Raw genomic sequence first — 14,549 nt, 5'->3', positions numbered from 1 at the left:
CCAGTCGCGTTAGCATGTGACATGCTTATGTTCTGTGCCACAACTGGCCTCAATTTCCTAAAAATCGTTAAAATCATATTATAATAACTAAAGAATATCATTGTTATTTCTTAATGAATATTAATGATACTTTCAAACGTTACCATTCGAGAATCACTTACCAAATAAATATCATTATCAGATCTAGCATCATATAAATATTATCATTGTCATTATTTTCCAACTGACTAAACTTTTGGCTTTTATATATATAAATATATTAGTGGACCCGGACGCGGCTACGCCTGCTTCAACTATAAGAATATTTATTAAATATATTCATGAAATTATTTTCAATTTTCTATAGAATTAGTAAGAAAATATATGCTTAAATAATCAAAAAGAATAATAAGTAGAGACATATCATTAGAAAAAATTATCTGAGTTATTGAAATGAACCAACAAAAGGATTAAAAGTAACTAAAGGTAACTAAACATTTTTAACATTAGAAAAAGTACCTTACGTAAGTTTTTCGTGCTTGCGGACATAGATATCGACTCTATGAAATAACTAAATATTTCTCTCTATTAAAGAGGATAATTTTTTTTAGCGGGCAATATCAAATAAAATAAGAAGAGAACCAGAGAAAGTGTAGTTTAAATTAATTATAAACTGCAAATAATTACATAAAAATTTACAATAGTTCGAAAATGTATGAAAATTTATAAAACCCGTTCGCGTCGGTCATACTGTGCCCGTAGGCTAGGTCATTTGGAATCAGTGACATCTTCTTAATTATTTATTAGAACGTTATACAGTAAACTATAATATCAATCTAGATAAAATGCTAAGAGTGACTATTATATTTATTTTCATAAGGATGAATATCAAAATGTCGCGGTAACGGCGTTGCGTAGCGACGCGACGGTTGTTATTAACATGGCAGAATAAATTGCATGTCAAATTAGAAAGTACTTTAAAATATATTAGTTTATATGTGTAATGTAATGTTATATAGCCTATAGCACTTCTGAAGAATGCAGCTTTCATACAAAACAAAAACAATGTAAATCGGACCAGTAGATCCAGAGATCTTAGCGTTCAAACAAACAAACAAACAAACAAACAAACAAACAAACAAACAAACAAACTCTTCCGCTTTATTATATTAGTATAGATAATATTGTATGTAAAATATTGCGGCACGTGTCAAAATATTGCTGATTTTCCTCTTCAGGTTTTTGTTTCCTTTTTCCTTAATCTTATAATATAATATTTATGCAGTGTAGAAATGTCGGTTTCTTATTGGAAAAAACATAACTTCTCATGATTAATCTATTTCTATTTATTTATGAATGTTTTAATAATTTTCCAAAGTAAAAATATGAAAAAAAAAAGATATATACACTATAAACGGTTTTCTTCGGCACGGCCATAAACCATAATTATTGATAGTAAAGACATTAACAACAGCTATCTAAAAACGAAAAAAATACAAAAAACACATAAACAATGAACCCATTAGATAAAAAAAAATCTAATAGGACTAATTGTTTTAAAATTTAAATAAAAAAAAAACATGTTATCAATTTTCAATGTTATCCCTACACAGTTATCTGTCAAAATTCGCTCCGGCCGGAAACTCGGCCGTGGGAACGGGAGACGATCGGTTTTCTCAATAAAATCGCAAACTGCTGTATTAAATAGATAGTTTAGTTGGTTATAATACTTTTTTATATTTATAGTTTCACGAATCGTTAAATGTTCCGTTGTTTTAGACTCGTTTCCGTTTTATTCAACATTACGTGTTTATGCGCAGACATGTGTTTTAAAGTTGATGTCTTTATTTAGTTGAGAGTTAAATTATCTTTTAATAGTTGGATTTTGAATATGGTAGTTGTGAGTTCGATCCTCATTTGAGGAAATCTCAGGTCTCACAGCGTTAAGTTCCGCCCTTCAATATGCAATATTATATTAATATTATATATTTCGGGCTTTAGGAAAGTGTGGAGGAGAATGTATTAGTAAAAGGTTCCGTCTGGTTACTCTGCTATTCAGATGTTACAGGGCGAGATAATGAAAATATTAACTATTCCGTTCCCCCGAGTGGGAATCGAACCTACGACCGTCGCGCTTACAGTCGTACGCTTGTGCGCCATAATGGTCTTAATGATTATATTATATTACGTTAATTTACACGTGTAAATTGATAGATAGATTATTTCTATAATTAATAATGCTTTTAAAAAAACTGGTTATTAAATAAGCACATCGTGTTTTTTTAAACCTGTCCCTTCAAAAGATTTATTAAGTATTTAATGTTGGTTAATATAAACGAAATGATAAGATCTCTATAGTCAATTGAATACATCAACTTAGAACAAAGTATCAGAATTAGTTAAAGATAAATATTTAAAAGGTTACCGCTTGTTACACATATATTATAAACTAAAGTTTAAAATTGTTTTTTTTAACTTCTCTCATATAGTAGGGTAGGCAGAGGGAACCTAGGAACCTAGTGTTAAGACAGTTCCTTTCCAACTTTCAGCTGAGTTTTGGAAGCATTGCGTGTTGTGTGAGAGCATTCAAAGTAGCACTATGCTTTAGTACCATAGCGAGAGAATGAAAATATATCTTAATTAGTTCTTCATTCCCCCAAATGGGAATCGAACCCAAAACCGTCGCGTACACTCACACGCTTGTGCCACTGCGCTACGACGGTAGAGGTTGTTTTTGCCCGATTTTTATTACCAATAAATATTTGGTTATGTCATGGTCACGCATTGTTGTAACGAATTATAAAAAAATTAAGCTATAAACCAACGCCTACACCTTTTCAAAATAAAAAATGATAATTTCAATATTAAAGAGATATCTAGAAAATTGTCATGTATAAGTATATATATATAATTTGTATAATTTTATTATTACTAGACGAGAACAGGATACGAATAAAACTCTTTAGCTAATTATACCTTATTTAAAATATATCTCTAATTTTAATTTATCTTACTTAGTACACTATTCTTGCTTGTGATATTTTATTCATCAATTTCAGCATCAATGAGGGTTCGGCATACCAGTTAGCAGAACTTGACCTTGAGATTATTAGGGTGGGTAGTGTTGACTTTCCTCTGTTCCTTTAGTTCGAGGTTCGACGTTGACATAATACGTCATTCCCCAAATCGATAGTGAGATAGCAACAAAGGAAAATTAAAATAGCAACAAAGGAAAATCAATAATTTATCGGATAATTTTTGTTTTTATTTTCTCGCTCTACAAATAACGCAATACAATACCTCAAAACTTAAGTCGAAAATGGAGAAAAAAAAAACATAATTTCATTAATTATTTATTAATACAGACGTGTCAAGTAACTAATTATCAAATTGTTAATAAGAGAAAGGAGATCGCTATGGGCGGTTCATGTAATTATAACGTTCGAGGTATCATAATTTTGGCTCAAGCTATAATTTTCTGGTATTCTACCTTTTAAGGGAGCAATAACTGAAGTGGCTTATTAACACTTAGAATAATTATATCAACGGATTTGAAAGAACTGGTGTTAATGACCTTCACTTTGTATCCCGCATATAGCAGGGTAGGAAGAGGGAGCTTGGGAACCTAATGCTAAGACACTTCCCCACTTTCCACCAAATTCTAGTAACATTGAGTGTTGAGTGGCGGATCTTAACGCCGCGCTTCGCCTCGTTACCAAAACTACGATGTGAAATATTTATTAATTTCGTTTTCTCGAGTGGAAGCCGATCCTACGATCTGTCACATACGCCAGGACTGGCTTCTAAAAAGCTTTTTTAAAACAATAAACTAATATTCAGATAAGCACAAATAAGCTACAAATTAAGATCGGCCATAACAACGTCAGCGTATAACTATTCCATTGTATTTTACCATATATTGCTAATATTTCATGTTTTATCTCAACATAATTGGAATACCTAACCGTCTTAAATAGCTTTGAGACCGCTCTAAAGTACCTAATGAATTGGTTGATATAACCTGACCGAATTCAAAATAGCCTGTTGTTTATAAACTTATTGAAACACAGAACACTTCTCGATTTGATCGCGTAGCCGAGTAGGATGTAAACTAACCAAATTGAAAATCGCCTGTTGTTTACAGATTTATTGAAACCTAGGAAGCTTCTCGATTCGGTCGCGTAACCGAGTAGGCAGTGGGGGGCGGACATGCAAATGGCAGGACTATACTTGGCCGTTCGCGACCGTGGGAAAACTATCGCCTGTGGCGAGTGATGCGCAGAGGTGGACTTGGATGTTAATGTTTTTGTATTTATTGTTTTTTTTTCTTTTACTATAATCGGGAAGACGTTTTCGCTATTTGTTAGACAATGTGTAATTTTTGTAATATATTTTAATGTAAATTTGTGAATGTATAAATTTTATTTAATATTAATGTAAATTATATTTATTTTTTTGTGTGCGAATTGTAAGCCAGATGAGTTGCATAGATAATTACAAGATATTATGGTACTAATAAATGAAATAATGTTTTTAAGCAATTTTACGTAGTTCTATTGCTGCATAAACAAGCAAAATAGTGACATAGGTAGCATTTTAATCCCTTCAGCTATTGTTTTCAGATCTTTGGTGATAGGGGGCTGGCTCACAACCTACTATGGTTAAACTACTTATATAGATTTTTCGTCTATTACAGGTCATTTACAACACAATATCTACCCTTACTTTAAGCCATCAAACTATTATTATTCAATTATTATATTAATAACATAATAACTGAACGTCTCCCACAGTCCGCCCCCCCCAGCTCGTGCAACCGCGGGCGCGTGACGACGGCGGCGCGCGCCTCGGTCACGACGCCGACGCGGTGCTCTGACGCGCTTTACGCAACCGATACTGCGAGAATACATACTTAGGTATGTTTATATGGGTATATAGATCAAATCAAATCAAATCAGCTTCACGCTCTTGTCGAGGCAAAGCGCGGCGTTGAGTTCCGCGAATAAACACACGATGCCTCCAAAATTCGGCGGAAAGTGGAGAACGGAGTGCCTTAACACTAAGTTTCCTGTGCCTTTTCTGCTATGTGCGGGATACACGGTTAAGCTGAAAAAGTTTCGCACTTCAGTAATTATTATATACCAAGCAAAATCATTCCTCCACAATTCTCATACTTTATATCAACTAAATGCGCATTTTTTGCCTTCCGCCACACTTCACGCCATCAAAATACATTAATAATTACATGTCCCATACAAAAAATATAGTAAAAAAACACGAACGTGACCAGCAGATACCAAGAAGAGATTGATTAAAATTTATACATGTTTATTTCCTACGGAAGTTTCAGAGCAGCGTGTACTCGTAGTCCGCTTCTGATTAGCAAAAAATTTTAAATATTATGACATCTTTTCAAATAATGTTGCTATATTTAAAAATAAAAATATTGTTTTCGAATGTTTTTTTTATTTGATATCTTTAGAATATTATTTTTAGCTTCATGCTGCAACCCCTATATAGCATGTTAGCCAGAGGAAACCTAGTGTTAGGACACTCCGTTCCCCACTTTCCGCCTAATTTTTGAAGAGGCGGAATTCAACGTCGCTCTTTGTTTCGTTGAAAATGAAATAATGAATGAAAATAATTAATTACACGGAATGGAAATCGAACTTACACACGTTTTATATCTTCTAACTCCCTATACGTATATTATTAAATATTTGAATAAAAATATTTGCATATCTCGTAATATTTTTGCAGAAATTAAAATAAATTGTTATGGGATAAATAAAATAAAAAAAACTTAAGTTATGCAGGAATCATAACAACAAGCCGAATCTTTAATTGTTACGACTGGAAAGTAAACCAGTTACACACAGACTGCTATTAAAATGAATGCCCTAAAATCAGTGCACCTGAATTTGCACTTTATATATAGCATTTTATTATTGTCATATAGTCCATAAAGCAGGTTTGTCAAATAGAACCTAGTGCTAAAACACTCCGTTGTGTCTCCGAGAGACATTGTAAAATTCAACGCCAAACTTTTTTTTGGGGCCTTTTTTAATAATTCTTTCCTCCAAGTGGGTATCGAACCCAAAACCGTTTCGGCGAAAAGTGGTTAACGAAGTGTATTAACACAAGGTTCCCTCTGCCTACCCTGCTAGTACTAATAATAAGCTTATTATGTATCTTTCAAATGCTTTGGTTATAGGTTGTTTAGTATACGACGATATTTAGAGTTAGTTAGTTAGTTCATCGCGACGCTTCCGCAAATATCATAACAATGAACTGACAGAAAGTATCTATTATTACGTATAATAAACTGGCTCCAATGTTTTTTGGTTACGTAAAAATTGGAAGCCGATTCGAATCAGCTCCAAAGAGAGTATTATGCCTTTTACTTTTTTGTCGTTACATTTTGACACGACCACCATTTTGTTTTGTTTAATATATTGTAAAAAATAAATTTATTATTTAAGCGAGTCTAATGATTCTTTGTGCAATATGATGTGCAAAAAGGTTTTCTCGTTTTTGTAGAATCAATCTTTTTCACGTAGAAGTTGCAGTTGTAAATACAATAGTAGTTGCTTAGCTAAGATTGTAAGTTCAATTCGTAGGGTTGTCATATTAATTAAAAAATATATTAAACGTAAACGTTAACACAATAGCCTATATTTAATATAGCATATATAAAAATAACATAAATAAAAAAAAATCAACAAGCCTTTAGTCAAAATGTAACTTGTACTAAAATGAAAACAATAGTTTTATAAAATTGCAACAAAAGCTCTTGCAAAAAATCTAATCTATCTATCTATCTATCTATCTATTTTCCTCTTAATCTTCTTATTTCTATTAATGCATCATTATCACAAGGTGTTTTTCTGGTCAATCACTATCTTCAGAGCAAGGCAAATCAAATGAGTCCAAACATGACCTGAATGTTCCTTAGTTCAGAAGTCCCTTAACCCACGTTCTGGGTCCTTACCTAACTTGTAGTTTCTTCTTTCGTTCTTCTCATCAGAACTGAAGTCTTAAAAACTTCAGCTCAATAGGAGACCGAGAAGCGGTTCAAATTAGGTTATACAAATTTTCACATACACAAACAAACACGAAAAAATACTTAAGCAAGTTTAAAAATAAATGATAAAAAAAAGGTTAAAAGTAAGTAATAAGTTTAATAAGATTATTTCATATAGGCAACAATTTCGTCGATGTATATTCTAAAACAATGTTATTTATGTTTATTCTATACAGTAAATTAGCGGCAAAAAATATTGCGGAATTGACGATTGAAGCAAGGATAATGAAATACTTATGTAAGTAAGAATTTCTCTGTTAATAATCTCCTGGTTCTAACAAAACGTTAAGCAAAAGGGTTTCTTTCGATTCATGAGTAATTTAATAATTTAAAAAAATAGATAATTTAATGCTTAATGTATGAAACAACTTCACGCCTTTTCCCAAATAATAGGGTATTTAGAGGGAAACTAGTAGGAGGAAATCTGTCGACTTTAGTTTAAAAAATATTTAATTTATTTATAGTAGTAGATAATTTTATTATCTGAACACATTTTCATTTCTTTACAAAAATATGTTATAGTTTAATTCAAAGTCAAGTAAAAAAATAACAGAAAAACAATGGCCTGGCCAAAACTTGCATTCATTTAATTTTTTACTTCATCCATAGATGAACATTTCCCATTTTAATCTCTAAAAGAGTTATAAATACAATTAAAAATATCCGATCTCGTGATATTTTGTTACACCAAATCGTACACCATAACTAAATCCAAATTGCTATCTGTAGTTTTCACTGTAGATGCTGGAGTTCCCACGGCCGCGCACGCAACGACCAAATTGGTCTGTCGGGCTAATTTCTGGGTGCCCATGGAAGGTAGCAATCATTGCTTTTAAATATTTGATAGATGTTTAAGTATTGCTATGAAGTATGTAGAGTTGCCACTTGCTACTAATAAGGAGTTGGAACTAATTGCGGGTGGGTATAACTGTTAACTAATTTAGTATAAATGTCGCTGATAGTTTAATTTTTAGGGTTTATATATTACATATATAAAACTTTCCTTTTACTGAATGACTGACAGACAAAGTACAGACGAAAGTACTGTTTTTAGAAAATAGAAACTGGTGGAAAAGTGTAAGTGTAGGGAAATACTGAAAGAATGTTTCCAGTAGAATAAATGAAAAATGGAATTTTCCATTTCTATCTTAAAGAAATAAAAAAAAATCCTTTTATTATCAGATAACCATAGAAATATACAATTTATATCGATTTTAAAATATTTTCTAAATAAAGATCACTTAAGGATTATTTAATAACTCTTGATTGGATCGTCTATAGAGAAACAAATGTATCAATGTCAATTAAAACAAACTGAATAGTTTTCTTTCTAGCGTGCCATTCGCAATAAAAACATCCAGAACGAAAGTAATAATAGTTAAAATTTAAGTGTTTAACTATTTAAAGTTTTGTTTATTGCAGCCATTACTCTGTCGAGTAAATATGGTTATTATACCAATAACAAGTAATTGCTATATTGATATTTGATACCGTTGTTTGCAGATTTCGTAGATTTAGTTTGTTGGTCGTGCCTCTTAAAGATTAAGGAATGCCGAAGAACTTCCATGTATCTCTAATAGTAGACATATCTCTAATAGTAGGTAGTTATTAATAGTTATTAATTAATATGTTATCTGGCTTAAAATCAAACGAAACGAGCAGACTTTTTATAGTGGCTAGACAACATAAATAAATTCATTTAAATATTAAGTATGTAAATAAATAAATAACACATCTAATACAAAACAGATAACGATTGTTGAATATTTATCAATGTCAATGTTTTTTTGGCGAAGACATTGTGCGAAGTTAAATTCTGCCACCCAGCATTCAATGTCTCTAAAATAAAATCAAGTTTTTTATCTCATTATGAGATTTTTAGAGCCTTCATCAATTATAACGATTGCTTGACAATAACTAGGCGTCATGTTTTACTACTTACTTATTTATTTTGTCGGCTTTAGATATTTACATTGACTACTGATGTTATAAAAATAATGATAAATTGTAAAGATATATTTTTTTTTTTATATATACTAGTAAAAACATTTTTATATTCTTATTTCTGAGATATAAATTGAAAATTTTCCTATATAATCAAGAAACTTTAAAGAAAATTTTAAAATGTAATGTTTAAAATGTTTGTATATCGCAAACATAATATTCTACTGTGCTAAATCAATTAAATTGTTTCAAAATAAGCTATCTCGGCTTTCAAAGAAATAAGAACCGTTCGTAACGGCTGATGTTAGCGATAGTCCGACAGCGTGGGAATTGACATTTACTTGAGTCACTCTTGAATATTTCATGATTTTACTTTGATTATTTTGTGTTAACTTGTTTAAACTTCATTTATTCATATTCATTTCATCTATCTTTTGTCGATTTTCTTTGCATAATATAGTATTTTAAATATTAATTCTAAATATAAATAGTTATCTATAATATATGCGATAAGGATTTTGCTTAGATATTTAAATTACTAAAAATGTTCACACGCTCTCCAGTTTCGTCGACATTGTAATTTGAGATTTCGAATTGGAAATTATTTTTTAATTGAATTTGATTAGAATTTCCTGTTTTGAAATGTTTAAAATTATTTAAATTAGATTATTATAAATTTACTAATTATATATTATAATGATGGTGGGAATAAACAGAAACAATATAAATATATTTTATACAACCTTTTTTATTTGTATTTTTATTCACTTTATAGCGATTTTAGATATAAGCTTACGTCTTTATATACGACCTAACAAATCCTATTCGAAGATTACGAATAGTAGTAATATATCACAGTATTAACTTAGGTGCTACTAGGTACTACACTACGGTACTATGAGCTTAACAAGTAAATGCACGACCGATGCGGAAGACGAATTTAGGAATATAAAAATAACAGTTAACTCGTAAAAAAACAAAAACTTATTTTATTAAATTAAAAACAAACTTCAACAAGCAAAGCGAGCTCATGCATAGTTTTTAACACACATCGGTTCTAGGAACGTTAACGGTATAAAACAACAAAACATTTGTAACTATCACACTGGGGTCACAATCCTGGATGAGCAGAGATCATGGGAGGCACGTGGCGGGTCTGGTCACCACGGCCGCCACATCGACTGGGCGGAGTCTGTCTCGGAGGCGGGGCTGTGAGGAGGCGAGGGCGGCGCGTATGCCCTCTTCGTGCTAATCGCCTCCACGTCGATCAGCTCCTCGGCCTGCCTCTTCAACCCTCGATCAACTAACGACGTCCTTTGAAGGACTTGGGGAGGTTGTGTGGCCTGTGGTATCGCTTGCACTGGCGTAGGTCTTGCGACACTATTAGCAGCTATAGCTTGTGGCTGAACTACTTGTGGAGTCTCCAATCTTCTAATACAATTACTCAAGTGCTGCAGTAGTCTGGCTCCAGCTTGTGGGTCTACAGGACCCTGTCGATGCATCGCATTAGCGGCAACTGTTGCGTTCGTGATGAACTGTGACACTTCCGTAGCACACTGCGCAAATCCAGCACGGAAACGTTCCGCGTATGACATCTCAGGTTTCAGGACAAGCTGTCCCTTCCGCTTTAGGCTGTGAAGGTGACGAACTGTAAGCTCCAGGATGTCAGCTTTTTCTAACTTTGACACATTTTCGCCTTCAGCTTGAAGCGCCGTCACCATGAGGTCTTTGAGCTCGTCGAGGCAGCGATTGATGCGGGCGCGTCGTTTTCTTTCAAGCATTGGCTTCATAACTTTCCTGTACTGGTAAGTACGTGAGACGGGTTCCTCGTCGGGGTGTGCGTGTGTCGGCGGGTGGAAGGCCCCATGCGGCGGGGACATAGTACGAGTTGGAAGGATCATTGTTGTTGCTCTCGCGACGGGTTGTGAGCGAATGGCGCGCGCGACGGTTGCCTCTCTCTTTTTATGCACCCTACACCGATTGTGGCAAAGCGCCCGTGATAAAAATAGGGGTGGCACGCACGGCGTTTTGTTGTAATGGTAGATACGTTAATACTGTTGAATTTTTAATAGAATAATAATTATTTAAAATATATAATTTATTTTTATATTAAAAATATTATTAATTATAGACGTAAAATTATGGATATATTTTTTATGCTTATATAATAAAACAACATTTCTCAGTTATCTTAAAAGAGCTAGTAAAAATTATATTTGTATTTATAAGAATATTTTATTTTTATTATTTATTCAGTTAAGTAAAAATAATCAGGTGCATTGCAATTTTATTTTTCATACATTTCCCATTTTGTTAAAATATTTAAAATAAATGTTTTATGTATGTATATATAGATCTATATTTTAATTAAAATTTCTATAAGTTCTTAATAGTTTTCTATGAAAGAACAGCTGTAACACCACTTCGGGGGCATCAGCTGATGTCACCTGGCCAAGCACATTCCCACGCGTACCCTCCGAAAGCTGCAAGGATCGTAAGAAGCTCCCCTATACGTGAGACAATGATGTAATGACGTCTAGCTACGTCTCCCTCTTACGACTCGTGGCAATTTATTGTTAATTTTTTATATTACGATTTCATTGTCATTATAGAATAAAATTAATATTATAATATAATTAAGGAAAACTGTTTCGAAGAAAATATTTAAAAAAAAATCAATTTAAAAATAAATTAACTATATATAATCATTAATTAAATCTTATATTTATTAACAAAAAATAACACCAAATATATTAGAATATTTCGCAATTATTTATCGCGTGTAGCAACCCTATCATCACAGGTCCCGCGACACGCGGCGTTATCGTCGCTCATACAGACAGACAAGGCGAATAGAAATTGCTATACAAACTTTTTATAACTACACATAGAATTATCAGTTAAAAAACATGTTATTTTATATATTTCTTACATTTTGAAAGCTCACTCGATCGTTTCTCGTCCACTTATGATTAAGCTCCTTTAGGTTTATCTAGAAGTAGCAATCGGAAATTTAATAATTTATATTTATTTGTAAGTACTTATAAGAAAATATTGCATTTATTACAGTTCTATATTATTTGTTCTACATAGAAACTGTGATTCACCTTTTTAACTTACACGTGTGTTATTTTTACATTGAGTTTGAGAATTATTACAAAAAAAATATCAATAAAAAATCTAGAATTGTACTTTTCTTTAGAAATAGGCACACATAAAATAAATAAATATATTCAATACATTTAATTTTAATTCCATATCTATCTTATATATTTATCTATCTATCTATAGATAAACCCATCCCAATTAGTCACAAAAAACAATCACACCATTCTATCAAACCAAAGGTGTGAGTGGTTCCCAGCACCGCTAGTCGACTCGACACCAGCCCATTGTGCGGTTGAAACTGCCATGACGCTACTTACTCCAATTCTGTCTTACACGACCAGACTACAGAACGTCTTAAGCACCAGAATCGACCTTCTTGACAGGTTCCAACTACTGCCATCCATCAACAGGATCACTTACGACGTTTTGGGGTTTAGCAGTTATTATGGCTTAAAGAACAAACGTCGTAAGTACCAAACATTTGTATACAGAAGTGACATTCTTCTCCGCGCCTCTCTGTCGTGGGAAAGCCCGTGCCGCGCGCGTTCCCACACACTGCCGGCACAAGCCATCCGATAAATTATCATAATTCCATTGTATGTGAGATGGTACTAAGAAATTTTATACTTCATCAATCGCCGCGTTGAATATATTAGCGCGTGGACTGTTTGGTTGACTGGTGACGCAAGGAACCACCTGGGTTGCCTTTTGTACTTACTTTGGTACTTTTAAGATCTGATAAGTTATTATTTGGCCATATATGCGAATAAGTTCTAGACTATTTAAATACTTTTTTAGTACCTATGTTATGTTTTTCTGCCTTTTAAATACTTGGCTTTTTACTCATTAATCTTTAATAACTAAAGATTAGATCTTTTCTGCTTATTTATAATATTTTTTTCATTTTAATTCAAATAATCGTTTTTTTAATACGTTTATTTATTATAATATTTTATTATTATTATAAGTCATTATTTTTGCTTTAATTCTATAGATAAATATTTGTCAACCGTTATATAGATTATAATAGTTGTCCATAATTTTTGTTGTTAAATAATGACTTCAAAAATATTATTTAAATAATCTTATTCTGTAAAGGTACTCAAAAAACAAAGAAGAAAAAAAGTACCTAATAAAAAGAAACCGGGTTTTTGTTTTGTTTAATGATCTATTATGTATCTTTATTGTTTATACTTGTGAGCGTGCCGACGTGACATAAAACATTTTGCCAACATTATAAAATAAAAATCTTTTATTTACATATATGGACCGTTTATTTTGAAAGTGGTGTAAGTCCATTTTTGACAAAAATGAGCTATCACGTAATTCATGCTTAATTTAATGTAATTTTTTTATATATAACTAGTCGGTGTATAATTTCTCAAAAAAAACCCATGTTTTAAACAACTTAAAATCGGTCGGTAAATGAAATTGCATAATCATCGACATACTAACCTTTAATTTTCTCGAAACAAAAGAAAATGGACTTACACCACTCTCAAAATAAACGGTCCATATAACAAAAAAAAAAGATATATTACAATTATGTCAATAACATTCATAATATCAGGAAAATAATCGTATGATAAATTTCATACAAACCTATAGTAACTCATCGAGTCTATGTTTACGCTGTACGAGTATACAGCACAAGGCAGGGTAGGCAGAGAGAACTTAGTGTTAAGACACTCTGTCCCCCATTTTCGTATTGAGCGTAACTCAACGCCGCAAACGCAACGCAATGAAAAGCTAATATTAAAAATGTCAATTTTCCTGTCACAATACTGCCTACGGCCAACAAATGACACGCCACCGCGCGCACGAGTAAACCCACGTTCCACCGGATTATTTCAAATTAGGTACTATCAAATATTTGAATTTTCGGGTGTATTGAACTCCCACTAATATTTGGCTATTAATAATCTATAAGAATCAACAAGTAATGTTTGTATTGGGCACTTGATATGGGAATATTATCAAGGAGCGAGGTAAACAGGTTGTCGCACCTGGCCGCGCCCATATTTTGTAGGTAGATATCACACCTGGTATGGAAATTTAGATATTTTATGAAAAACATGAATTATATTTTTCAGCTTTGTTTGTTTTTCCTAGTCCAAAACATAGATAGATACTCCAGGCTAAACTCAGGAGTTGAACTTGAACTTGCCTTCATCCTACTGCTTTTTGATGATTTCTTTATTGTGATAGCATGAAATATCTATATTCAGCTTTACGCTGTAGTAGGGTAGATGGATTCCCCACTTTCCGGTGAATTCTGGAGGCATTGCCTGTGGAGTGGAGGAACTTTACCCCGTGCTTTCGCCTCGCACCAGAGCGAAGAAATCCAAGTATTAAATATTTAGTTTCTCGTGTGGAAATCGAACCCACGACCTGTAACGTTCACACGGTTGCGCTTCTGCACCACGTTTGGCCT

The 14,549-nt window shown here is 32.6% G+C and overlaps 1 pseudogene; it reads right to left on the bottom strand.

Annotated features, from left to right (window-relative positions):
- Positions 1–9,735: 9,735 nt before the first annotated feature.
- LOC146539123 (enhancer of split mbeta protein pseudogene) lies at positions 9,736–10,956 on the bottom strand (annotated as a pseudogene).
- Between the last annotated feature and the right edge of the window lie 3,593 nt (positions 10,957–14,549).

The sequence above is a fragment of the Heliconius melpomene genome, chromosome 5, assembly GCF_056956725.1.
Source record: "Heliconius melpomene rosina isolate 202511_hmr_F chromosome 5, ASM5695672v1, whole genome shotgun sequence".
NCBI lineage: Eukaryota > Metazoa > Arthropoda > Insecta > Lepidoptera > Nymphalidae > Heliconius > Heliconius melpomene.
The sequence above is the reverse complement of the archived record's forward strand: the minus strand, read 5'-3'. Positions and strand labels throughout refer to the sequence as shown.